The sequence below is a fragment of the Caretta caretta genome, chromosome 1 (assembly GCF_965140235.1).
Source record: "Caretta caretta isolate rCarCar2 chromosome 1, rCarCar1.hap1, whole genome shotgun sequence".
Taxonomy (NCBI): Eukaryota; Metazoa; Chordata; order Testudines; family Cheloniidae; genus Caretta; species Caretta caretta.
This window is the reverse complement of record NC_134206.1, coordinates 82,313,366-82,326,913: the sequence shown is the minus strand read 5'-3', so window position 1 is coordinate 82,326,913 and position 13,548 is coordinate 82,313,366. Positions and strand designations below refer to the sequence as shown.

Below are 13,548 nucleotides of genomic sequence, written 5' to 3'. Positions count from 1 at the left end.
ATATGTGCCATCGTTACACAGTCACTCTTCAGAGTAAAACCACACTGTAAATGTGTCTGGCACATGGACAGAGATACAGCAAGTGGTGTTCATTTTGGAGAACCAACCAAAGATCAGGGTACTTTCCTGAGACACCTTGAACCCACTGGGAATGTAGAAGTTCATGACGTGGCATAAGCAGATGCAACTCCTAATGAAGTTGATGAGAGCTGCAGAACAGGTTGAATTGACTCCCACAGTGGTAAGCTACTCTAATTTAGGGAAATTCAACCCTGTGCAGAGGGTGAGCACAAAGCCTATGCACTACTGAAACCCTATTCTCAAGGCTTAAGTGGAACTCAAGAGGTACATAGAAGTTGTGTTGACCCTCTGAAGAGAGGTGAATTTCACCAGTTTTGCACTGAATAAGGAACACATAGCAATCTTGCAAACATAATTTTGTTCTGCTTACAACATCTTGCATCTGCACAGTAGTATTATTTAGAGATGTAGGTGTGCATGGTGCTTAGTTTCCTTCCATGCTATTGAAAATCACCACCTGTCATGGGGGAGGAGGGGAATAGAACATAAAAATTATGCTTAACCCCACCTACATGAAATCTTCTTAAGAAAACATAACTGTACTCAACAATAGGTACGTGATGGAAACCAGACATTTATGCTCCTACTGAAAAAGTTAGAGAGGGAATCTGGTTTCCTAGCTGCACTGTTCCCGTCTGTTCTAAAGGCAAAAAATGTGTGTGTTGGTTTTACGTTTGGATAATTGCATTTGCAAGTCCAAAATCCGAGACGAGATGAAAGCATCATAGTTCTTGGAATAGCCACCGGGTAAGGAATGGCATTAAAGAACTAGACTCTTTTTCTTAAGAGTAAAAGCAAGCACTGGAATAAAATGCTGAGATCAGAATTAGGCCCAATTACGCTGGCAAAAATTTAGGAATAACCTCACTGAAGTTAATGGGGCAAGATTCATCGGTGTATTCTGGTGACACTGAGCAGCCATAAACCCATTTTCACTGCTCTGCACCACTTGGAATGCACTGATGACTCTGGCCCTACAAATTTCTGACACCATAAAACTGGTGATAAGAATTGGGCCCCATGTCCTTAGGCATACATCGACCCGGAGATATTTGGGCAAATTAGCTGTTATTACACAATCACAGCAGAGAAACTTAGAACTACACTCTTAAATATTACGGGGTCATCTCTTATCTTCTTTGGCCTAATTCTCATGGCTTTTATGCCCTTTGGCATAATACAAGTATGAAAGATATGCACATCCCAGACTGCATTCAAGATATTCACAGGAAGGGTCACATCAATCTGAAGACACCAGAGATTGTGTCAGAAAGGATATAACTTGCAAACTCCTTCATTTTATTAATTTATTTAAAATGTTTATCCAGGAAATTCCCATTGAAAAAAAGCATTTTGTTTCCATTCTGTAGCCAACAAAGAGGAAGCAGCAATACACGCTCACGTCATTACAGAAGTCAAACAAACTAATTCATAGGAAGAGAACATGGGTTAATGGGTTATCATTCTTTCACTTTATTTTTAACATATTAGTGACCAGTCAGTTCATACAGATTAATCTGTATGAATGGAGAAAGTGTCTCAGATAAAATGAGATCCTCTCTGACTCTTCACCTCTATTTGAACCAAATCCACATGGAATCTTTTGATTTTAATTTTTTTTATTAATTATTATTATTTTTCTGTACTGTTTCCAAAAAGAAGTGATCAAAGGCTACTATTGTGGCATTTCTATCCTGGCCAAAAGCAGAGTACTGGAAATTTAACAAGACAGCAGCTAATTTTCATGAGCTTCTACGTTTCCAATGGGTTCAAGATGTTTCAGAAAAGTTTCCTAAGCTTTCGTTGCTTACCCAAAATGAACACAACTTTATTAATGTGATTTTACTCTGAAAAGTGACTGTGTAACACTGGCACATACTCTCCAGCAGATCTGCTCCCTGTGTGTATTCTGAATCATACCTGCTGGACTCAGGGACAAAAACAAGGTTGTACTGCTTTTTACTTATGTGAGCACGGCAGAGCCAATTTAGCTGACAGAAAGTGAATTGGATTCTGTTCCTTCCCATTCCTGTTCATCTTTCCCAGAATTGTATGCAGTGTAGTTGTAGCCATGTCAGTCTCGGGATATTAGAGAGAAAAGGTGGGTGAGGTAATATATTGTATTGGTGCAGCTTCTGTTGGTAAGAGAGACACGTCTGAACAAGAGCTCTGTGGAGCTCGAAAGCTAGTCTCTATCACCACCAGAAGTTTGTCCAGTAAAAGATATTACCTCACACACCTTGTTTCTCCAGAACTGATTACTAAGCTCCAATCAGCAACATCTGGTGTCAGCCTGAGTTCATATTGGCTATTCATATTGGCTGAGTTCATATTCTTGGCTCTGGGAACACTTTATTATTTAAACTACACTGCAGACATAGAAATGTGACTTTACAGCTTTCTCTGTTGCAAAGAGTGCAGAAGAAACTGGGGCTGCAGGTAAATTGAGGCACACCCCACCCAGTTTTTTGAGACTGCAGGAAGATTGGCAAATTGGGGAATGGAAGCTGGATGCCCAGCAGTGGACACAGACTGGGAGTGACAGAAGTGATGTAAGACAGGGGAACCCTAAACTAAAGGTCTTTTCTACTTGCAGAGTTTCTGGGTCCTATAAGATGACCTGCTCCTTTAAGAACATGGGAAACTCTAGGTACCTTTATGTGGAAAGTCCTGGGGAAATTAATTCCCTGAACAGAGAGTTTGTGGCACAAGGAACTCAACTGGACTGGACCCAGGGTTTAGGATTCTGTTTGATTTTCAGGGTCTTTCAGAAGCTGGAAGTTCCGTCTCTGAAATTAAAGACACAGGCCTCACCCAGGACAGCACCCTTGGCTACAGAAGTACAGCCTATCCTGTGTACAGTGACTGAACCCAAGCAAAGCTCTAGGGAGACCCCCCACGTTTGACAGGGAACTCAAAAGAGGCCTGGCATAAAGCAAAGGGAAAGACAGGGGCAAGGAAGGGCAAGTACGGAGTTGGGGTTTTGGGGGGTGGTGGGAAAACAGAACACATTAAAAATCACTACCTAGGAAGAGCCTGGACTCTGGGGAAAAATGAACAAGGGGAAGTCTAGGGTCCCAGCAATAAGCAAATCAGGAAGCAGTCCCTGTGGTCTTAGAATTAAAAGTGGGCGGATAGCAGCAAAGTTTGAACTCCCATTTGGCTAGAGTAGAAATCCCAAATCTGTTGTCATCCTAGGAACCCATGAATGCGAGGGACTTGTATAGCCTGGTTACAGATCCCTGTCAGACCCAGAAGCCTGGTTTGGGAGTATATTTCTGAGTTGGATAAATCAAGTGTATTTGGAGCAGCAGGTAGCAGAGATAAAAGGGAAATTGGAGGCTGAGGCCAGCAGGCCCCAGAGATTCATTAGAGAGACAGCAAGGTCGCACAGCCTGGCAGTGAAAACTAATAGATGGCAACTAGGGGCATCTGAAGGCCCCAGTGCCGAGAATTCTGGCCCAGAACTGAGAAAAGGTATGCGAACAGAGCACAGAAGCATCTGTGGAGCTGTGCAATAAGGTTGTGAAATCAAGACAAGAGCAATTCTGAGATTGGGGTCAGAAGTACCTAGAGACCAACTGGGTCACTGTGTAGATGTTCAAAGAACTGGAAGGCCACCAATGGAGTGGTTATCAGACAAAACAAACACAGATGTATGCGTGGTAGATGTAAGAGTGATGACAGTAGCCCCTACAGCCACCCAACTAACCTCTCCAGTTCTTCACTTGGTTGATCTAGAAGACAAGGTTGCCAATGCCTACAGAAACTGGGCTGAAATCCCTCATAACTTAACAATTTACAGAGTCAGTTGACACAGTGCTTCCAAGAGCTGGAAGAAACACACTCCTCAAGGGATTAGGTTTTGGCACAAGCCATGCAGACAGAGTAAGATCTGTCCTGCTTCAGAGTAAAGAGAAAGCCTTTACTCTGAAGTTGCTGCAGGCAGATGAGCTGATTAGGTGCCTTTCTGAAATCCTCTTGAGCTCTTTACAGAAAAGAATGCGAAGTTGGAGAGCCTTGAGGATGAGGCAGCTATCTTAAGAAAAACAACTGAGCACTGAGGTACTTCAGAAGACAGGGCCTGTGGTGATAGGCAGAATGACCAACCAAACAGAAGAACCATTGTGTGCCTAATAGAGAAGCCCAGGATGATGCACAGAAGAGTTGTGAAGGGAAGAAGCAAGGGCCCCATCTGTAAGCAGGAGTGGGGAGGCTACAAGGCAAAGCCCATCTAGGACACATTTAAGACAGAGATGTACAGAAAGAAAAATGGGTCTGCCCAAGGATGGGGGCTGGCTCAGAATAATTATTCAGGAAGTTGCATGGGTAGAAGAGGAACAGAAGTGGGGTTTGTTACAGGCTACAATGGAAATTGCAAGGATGGGGCTGTGAGTCTTAGTGTTGGAGGAATCCAGGCAATGAAACGGACCTTATAAGGGATATCCTATACCTCAAAGGCTGCAGGCAAAAGAGATAGCACTGCACTAATTTCATTCTGGTGAAAACCCAGTCTTGATGACTGTAGTGTAAATGAATTGGCCATCCCGATGCCTTGTGCCTGAGATGCTTCTGCACTGCCCTGCTCTTTATTCTCCCTCTTCCGGACCCTTTTCACACAGACTCCATACCACCCTTACAGGGGAGGGTTTTTTTTAACACTACACCCCATATTCTTCATAGTGATATTAATACGAGATGGTTATAGCATAATTTTGATCCATTTTATGCAAGATAAGTCATGTGAGGTTTCATTGGAAAAGTTATGATTTGCTGAATATGACTGTCCTATTTGTATGCATGTATCATTTTTGTATCTGAAGTTACAAATATTGACTATGTGTCTGTATTTCAAATGTAGTTACACCTGGGTAATGCCCACTAGACAAGATGCTTTCAGTCTAGAGAGCTGGTGGGGAAGGGTCTATTCAGGACAATGGGTCATTAGAAAGAACAATAGGCCTTAGGAGAAGCTTATCTCCCACCTGGTGAGCCTTCCTGAGAACATTACAGACAGCCTGTGAGTGATGGCTGCTATGACTCTACAAGGACATGTGACTAGGCCACATGATACTAGACTTCATTTTGAGATGTCAATATTTTTCCACAAACTGGTCTGGGTACCAAGCTTTGGAACAAAAGGTTCCCGCCATATGAAAAAGCTATATAAAGGAGGGAATGACATCATCTGGTGCTCTTCATTCGCCATACAAGAAGGCTCCTGGAAACATCTGAGGAACCAAGACTGAACCGAGGGAAGTGCTGGACCCAGGCTAAAGGGATCTCTAGCCTGTGTGAGACACCTTAAGAATCTGCAGCCTGCTTGTATCATCTCTTAAGGTGAGAATCTGCTAATTCATATCCAGTCGATCTAGTATAATAAGCTTAGTTTGTATTTTTTTATTTATTTGCTAGGTAATCTGCTTTGATCTTTTGTTATCCCTTATAATCACTTAAAATCTATCTTTTGTAGTTAATAAACTTGTTTTTATTTTAATCTCAACCAGTGAGCTTTGACTGGAGTGCTTTGGGAAAATCTCTGCTTGGTTACCACAAGTGTGCCTTGTTCTCTTCACAGTGAGGGAGAGGCGAACTGGGTATTAAACCCATATACCGGCCAGTTTTGACCAGGGCAGGACGGTACTGCTCTGGGGGTCCCAGGCTGGGAGCCTGGTGGTTAGAAACCTTGTGTGTAACTGCAGCTTGGTTTGTCCCTACCTGTATGAATGCTGGTTAAAGTGCAGGCTGGAAGGCTTTGCAGCTTGTCACAGCAGTACAGTATGAGAGGGAGCCCAAGCTGGTGGGTTAGGGAGCTCAGTGGTATCCCAATTCCAGGTGGCACTTGGGGGGAACTCATCACAGGGTTGATTCAAACAAAATGAACTGAACAGTAAAACAAAGTCCCAGAAGTCTGTCCCAGGGCCTGGCTCTTACCTCAGAGCCTGGAGGAGCAAAAGCATTCCTTCACAGGGTCTTTTTATCAGTTCTTAGGAGGCGCCCAATTCTGGGGTTCCGCTTGCAGCTGACCTGCTCAAAGCTGGCTCCTTTGCAGACTTCCCAGAGTCAGCTCCCTCCAAGAACTGCTTCAGCTCTCTTATAGGGAGCCAGCTGCTTGGCTCCTTTAGCAAGCCTGCTCCAGGCTTCAAGTCTCCTACAGGCAGCTCCCTCCCTCCCTCTGCACTCTCACAATTAGACATTCCTGATGCAGAGCATGTCACTGAGGACTATTAAAGCCTAAATATGGCATGAGTCCAGGACTGAAGATTGGTACCTTCCTTTGGATTTTGATTACCCCAATGGAGATTTAGCCAGAGCGCCAAATCATTTTATATAGTCCTATGGTTAAAATGGAGAGAATGCAGTTCACATGCGACTCCCAGATAGATGGCCAGAAGAGAGATCATCCTTCAGAGAGATGGAAGGAAGGAGGGCTGAAAGCACTGAAGGGAAAAGGTAGATGTTTAAACATCATGTGTCCTGAGCCTAGGGCCTGAGAAGAACTTGTGCGATTCTTTACCGAACCTTCCTGGGCCAGTGAGAGAACCAGTGGCTCACATTTGTACAAATTGCTTTGAAGGTAAAGGTGTTGCGCAGATGTAACTAAAGCCTACTTTTGCCTGCAGAACCTTTTTTACTGATGCACATCAGCGAAAGTGCCCAGCTTGGCAGTAGGATCAGATCTTCAGGCATGCCAAAGCAATGTTGGGCACACGTGGCGGAGAAAGTATCAGCCAAGATGGCTTTGACCTATCTTTGTGCTCCCCCAATCCTGTTTGCAGCTGGGGGCCAGTTCTGGCCCCTGATAAAAGTTATAGCATCCTCAGGGCTGCTCTAGCTTGTGCTAGCCTATAATAGCCCCCTACTGCTGGACTTTGCTCACACCCTCACTTGCCCTCAGCATGCCTCCCCAGGCTTAGAGCTAACTACACTGGTCTTAAACCACCCTGCAGTCCCCACACACAGTGGGGAATTCCCAGCTGCCTTTAAAGGGGATCTAGTAGAGTAAGGAGCTGCTCCTCAGACTGTATGTTGATTGCAGAGCTAATAATTAGAGAAAACATCTTTTCACTTGCCTACTGAGAACATTTGCAGTGGAAACAGTGAGACACAACATACATCCCTCTGCCCCTGATGTAGTCTTAAAACCACATTTCAGAATAGACCCACACTTCTAACTTTACAAGGAAAACATGTATCATGTGCCTACTAAATAAATGACAATCATAATAGATGAGAGAACAAAGTAACATTTTTTTTAAAATATGACAAAATCCTATCATGCCATAACCACCAAGTAGTAAACAATATTGAGTCTGTACAAAATATATTCTGGTAGAAGTGTTATGTATTTGCAACTCAAGCTAATTTTAGAAAATAATGTAATTCAATATTTTGAAGCCAGAAACATCTTAGTACTGTCAAAAACAAAGTCATGATTTTGAGCCTCTCTCCAGAAGCCATTTTCTATAAAAAGAGCATCTGGAGACAGAATTCCGGTTTCTTTTTGGCTGATAGTATGTATTCCTCTGGTACTAAATATAGATGTGTGTACAATTCACACATGGAGTTGGAGCCTTTACCATATAAGGGGAGAAGTAGGTGTTACTCTATGACCACTTTTTTTTTTTAAATTGGTGGAGACCACGTTGTGTTATAAACCTGTCCAACACCAATAAACAGTACATAATTTTGAAAGAACTAAGTACTGGTCACTGCATGCCCCTGATGAGCTCTTTAGCGGATCTGCAGTGACAATAACTCCAGAATGTCTATGCAGAAGTACAAACGTTCAGAGTCTGATCTTTTAGCAGTATCTTCAGAGATGTTGGTTTTTTAGTTCAAGTAACACTCAACAAGGATCTAAATAAATGTGCCGAGTTTGACAAAGAACAAAAGGTAGGGCTCAGTGCTGATCTTAGACCTCCACATACACAGTGTCAAAAAAGTGGGATGGGTCGATGGTCCTGATTCAGCAGAGATTTGGGGTCCTCCTAAGAGGTGCTGAGCAACCTCAACTCCCACTGAAATGGAGCTCAGGAAGTGCTCAGCACTGCATGGGAATGGCTCCTAAAGAGGTGACAGACTATCACCCCCCTCCCCCGAATACTGCCACCTTCCACAGAGTGCATTAGGATAGATACAGAATACATGTATATTGCTAGTAAGCTCCAAAACAACAACTGACGCGGTTGCAGCATTACACACAAATTATCTACATACTCCTGACTGAGACTAACATATCAGGAGTGCATTTTTGAGTGCAACATATCTGCTGGGATATACTTTGCAGAGGAGCCTCCTCAGATGCCTGATTAATGCCTGACTGCCCATGTGCAATTTTTACATATTTTAGACCTAACAAAAAAAATTGAGCACACAGGGACATCATGAAGGTTTGTTACCCTTTCTGGGGTTTTGTGAACCAATGGATGGATTCTAATAATCTATGTGAGTAAAAACATGGTGGGTGAGGTTATTGGACCAACTTCTGTTGGTAGATGAGACAAGCTTTCAGGCTTCACACAGAGCTCTTCTTTGGGTCTGGAAAAGGTAACCAGAGTGTCACAGCTAAATACAAGGTGGGACAGATTGTTATTTTGCTCTGACACTCTGGTTACCTTTTCCAGACCTGAAGCAGAGCTCTGTGAAGCTGGAGAGCGTGTCTCTTCCTCCAACAGAAATTGGTCCAATAAAAGATTACCTCACCCATCCTGTTTCTCTCATATCCTGGGACCAATACAGCTACAACAACACTGCGAACACCCCTCTAGGTAGCATTGTAAACTGTTAAAGTACATAGTGGGTAATAGCCATTGGGGCAGGGGCGGGCAAACTTTTTGGCCTGAGGGCCACATCGGGTTTCCAAAATTGTATGGAGGGCTGGTTAGGGGAAGCTGTGCCTCCCCAAACAGCCAGGTGTGGCCCGGCCTCTGACCCCTATCCAACTCCCCTGCTTCTTGCCCCTTGACAGCCCCTCCAGGACTCCTATCCCATCCACCACCTCCTGCTCCCTGTCCCCGACTGTCCCCAAACACCCCCCCCGCCTCTGACTGCCCCCCACTGTCCCATCCACCCCCTCCTCTCATTCCTGACTACCCTCCTGGGACACCTGCTCCCATTCAAACCCCCTGTTTCCCGCCCTCTGACCGCCCCGACCCCTGTCCAGACGCCCAGCCCCTGATCACCCCCTCAAACTCCCCTGCCCTCTATCCAACCCGCCCCCGCCCCCTTACCACACTGCCTGGAGCACAGATGCCTGGCGGTGCTACAGAGCACCAGGTCAGGCCGGGCTCTGCAGCTGCGCTGCCCCAGAAGCTTGCAGCCCCCGCACCCAGAGCATTGAGCCAGCGGCGCAGTGAGCTGAGGCTGTGTGGGAGGGGGGACAGCCAGGAGCTCAGGGGCCGGGCCGTAGGGTCCCGCAGGTTGGATATGGCCCGCGGGCCGTAGTTTGCTCACCTCTACATTAAGGTATCCTGTGCAATCCTTTTCACTTAAGGTTAAATCCTGCTAAATTACTTGGGTAAGTAATCTCATTAATTATGCTGATCGATCATTAATTCTCCTTCATGGAGAGGAAAGGCACCAGCCATGAGTAGGATTGCAGCCCTGAGTCTTGAGAAGAGGAGGATATTCCCCATTCATCCCCAACAGACATCCCTAGCAAATAGTCTGGCTACTTGGGATTTGTGCTGCATTCCAGGTTTTGTTTGTCCTTAACTATCTGATTTCACTGGGGTGGAATTTTTCAGGAGAATCATTTCAGCTTTATACACTCACATCTATGCTTTCATCTATATGACAGTTCTGTTCATGTTAGAATAAGCTTTCTACAATGCTTGAGAAAAGCAGGAATAAGTGAATCATGGTAGCTCAGACATAGGATGTCTGCTAGATTTCACCATTACTTGGTAGGCTCTCCTAAAGTAATTTGTAGGTAGTAAAATAAACAATAGATGGTTGGCTATCACATCCCTTGAGCCAGCTCATACTTTTCTCAGTCACAGATACATTCCCAATGGTTCTTTATGACTGACCTTATCTAGGCTTCCAGGAAGAAGAAGATCCAATCTTATGCTGCATCTGGAATTCAAAAGTAAACATGGTCACCTTCATTTCTGAAACAAAAACAGATTGCATTTCAGGTTTTTCAATTACTTTCCATCAAAGATTTAAGTGTGTACATCTTCATCCATGTTGTGAATGCAACATTTCAAACAAGACAACTTAAAATTAAAATGTATAAAAGTGTGCTGGCTGCATTGATTTTAAATATCGGGGGAAAAGAAAAATAAACGTTGTAATGATATATTGAGGGGGGATTGTTCCCCTAGGACAGGGATTGGCAACCTTTGGCATGCGGGATGTGCTGGCTGCCACTTCCCGCAGCCCCCATTGGCCTGGAGCAGCGAGCCGCGGCCAGTGGGAGCTGCAATCAGCCGAACCTGTGGATGCGGCAGGTAAACAGACCGGCCTGGGCCGCATGCCACAGGTTGCTGATTCCTGTACTACATAATCATATGACGTTACATGCAGAGACAAAGTATTATTTTTATGCCCACACCCAGTTCATTTAGAACGTTTCTTCTCTTTACCTATTCATTGGCTACCTAAGACTTTGGGGCAACATTATGTCTTTCATATTTTTCTTTTTATTTCCCAAGTTTTCTATCCCCTGTAAAAATAGCCAGGAAGAGGAGCAGGGAGGATTGTCCATTTAACAACTCTTGCTATGTCTATCCTAGGATTTTTTTCACCGAACATTTCTCAACATTGTCGATTGAGCTCCACTAGTGATAACAGAAGAAACCTACTGTAGGCAAGGTGCTGGCGGCCGACAGCATTTTAAGTGCTATGCCATGTAATGATGTAAACCTCCTCTGAGCAGGACAGACCACCTGGTGCTTAAAGTACCAGCAACTGTCTGGAATCCTGGCTGCACTAGCAGATAGGTTGGTAACTTGTTGAACTCCACAAATTTGAGGCACAAATAATGAAGTTTGTTAACTTGCACAATACAGTTAACTTGCAGGGTACAGGACTGTCCAGTGAAAGATGTGGTGTAACTCCATTGATTTCAAAGCTTCTGTAGAGTTAATACAAATTTACACTGGTGTCAATGAGAGTGGAATTTGGCCTGTGGTGTTATAACTGCAAAATACAAAATTGTGATTTGATCCTGAAAACCATTACTTTAGTGAATCTCGTCCAGCTGGGCCATATGCTACTCTCATTTACACTGGTACAAATCAGAACTGATTCCTGAGACTTTATTTTACAACTGATATAAAAGAGGGGCTGAGCAATCAGTCTGAAGCCAGACTATGGAGAGACTTTAAAAAACTCAGTTTATACAGTGTTTCCCTGACACATCACAATTTATGTGAAAGCCATGAGCCACTTACATAAATTACAGTGTTTCCACACACATGCTGATGACAACAGAATTTGGCCTTCAGTGTGATTTAACTGAGATCCTAGATAAATAAGTACTGATGTTAGAAAAGGTTTTTAAATTGAAGTCTCTTTAACCAAACACAACATTCCTTCTAACTTTCAGAGATTGTTTGTGACTTTTGGAAGAAAACATTGCGTAAATCTATATGCCTCCTAAGCTCTAATAATGAGCCCCGTGACTCCAGCCCCTATTTGAGAACAGTCTCTAAAGCTGCCTAAACTGGCAAAGAGCTAATCAGATTAGCTGGCTGTAACTTAGTGTAAATCATAAGAAAATTGCTTTTAATAAGAACATCATACATAACACCCGTCATCCCACAAAGCGCTTTAAAAACCTACGGTACTAACCCTGCACTCCTCTCTCTCAGGCAAACCTCCCATCACTTTAGGCTCTTACTCTTACCAGTAAATACTGCTGAGGCAAGGGGTGTTGGATGTGGGGCATGTGACAGCTATTGTAGCACACAATACTACACAGCAATTTAGAACCAAAAGTAAAGGCTAAAATATTCAACTGAAAAGGCAGAGTGAATATCAGCAGAAACTCAAACTAGAATCTGGGCAAAGCTGGAGTCTAGTGGTAACATGACCCCTTTTCACTAGTTAAAGGTACGAGATGGTTTTTAGTAATAAAGAATCTCATAAAAAAATTATTATTGGGCTGACAACATGCTCAGGTCATTCCAAGACTCAGATAGGAAGACAGACCAAGAAAGATACATTCAAAGGCCCAGAACAAGGAGTCATTTGATTATTTTGCCCCATAATCTGGTAGACTAGTTGTTACTGTATTTAATCCTTTAATATTAAATATGCATATTTAAGACAGGTTGTCAATATGGTTATGTTAGAACCCAGTTGCAAAAACACAACCTGTTTGGTTTCACCAACAGTGTTTCGCAAATGCAGCAACAGCCTCCTGGGTGGTGATGGGAGAGAGGGGGAAAGCAGTGGCCCCTCCCTCAGGGCCACCAGCAGTGGTTGGGCCCCCCCGGAGATACACAAGCTGGAGAAACAGGTAGCCAGTGAGTTCCCCACCTTCACGGGAGCAGTGGGTGGCAGGCTCCAGCCACAGTGCTTCAGGCTCCATCCCCAGGCCCTGTCCCCTGGGCTCCGTTCCCTGGCTGCAGGGTGGCAGGCTCTGGGCACGAGCTTCCCCCCTCCCCATCACCCTTGGCTACTGCTGCCTCCCCTAGGACCCCATTGTCCCTGGCCCCAGCTGCTCTGTACCCACCTCCCCATCCTGGGCTTAATTTGTCCCTGGGCTTGCCAGGGCTGTGTAAGTCTGCTGTGAAAAGTGATATTTGTATGTTTGTTAATATCACTTTTCACAGCAGACTTAGTAGCTAGCAAGTCTTAAAGAAATAAGCAACCAAAAAGGCAAAAGAAACAAGAAAAAAAAGACAAGAAAATGCAAAGCACCTTATTTGTGTTTCTATTCTATTTAGGGTCAGTAAAGAATAGAGAAAACTGTATATTATTTTTATTGTTGAGTTTGCAAAAAAAATCCTACATAAATAAATTACAATGATTTGGGCATGTATATGTGCATATTTATTTGTTTTTCCTAAAGTTAAGTATTTTAGGAAAAATTATCAGACTGGCCACCAGCAAGAGTTGGCCACCAAAAAAATGTGTTGTAAGAACCTCTGCTCTAGGAACCTAGAAGAATTGAACTAACTTTTTTTATTTTATTTGTATGTGGCCAGATCATTTTAAAACTCCCTAACCCAATACGAAATCAACCACTTAACCGGCCCATTTAGCTGGCAGATTTGGCCACAGTTGACCCTTACGTGCCTTTGCTAGCAGGAAACTTTCTGTTGATGCTCTCCAGGCATCTGGGGGAGCCAGAGTCTGGCAAAGGGACAGGACGAAAGTTTGTTGCTCTGTAGGAGGGACTCCGGGTGGAGTCTGGCAGTGATTGATGGGAAAGATGTGACTGAATTTAAAAAAAAAAAAAAAAAACGATTCGCCTAATTTACTGGATTTAGGCGCACACCAAGAGCAAGG

General features: G+C 43.9%; 1 long non-coding RNA gene across 1 annotated transcript in view; it reads right to left on the bottom strand.

Annotated features, from left to right (window-relative positions):
- The window catches only part of LOC125637832 (uncharacterized), a 32,236-nt gene that overhangs the window by 17,292 nt on the left and 1,396 nt on the right, over positions 1-13,548 (bottom strand). The window contains exon 3 of the long non-coding RNA XR_012668801.1: positions 10,116-10,161. This is a non-coding gene — a long non-coding RNA (uncharacterized LOC125637832). The remainder of the gene's footprint in view (positions 1-10,115; positions 10,162-13,548) is intronic.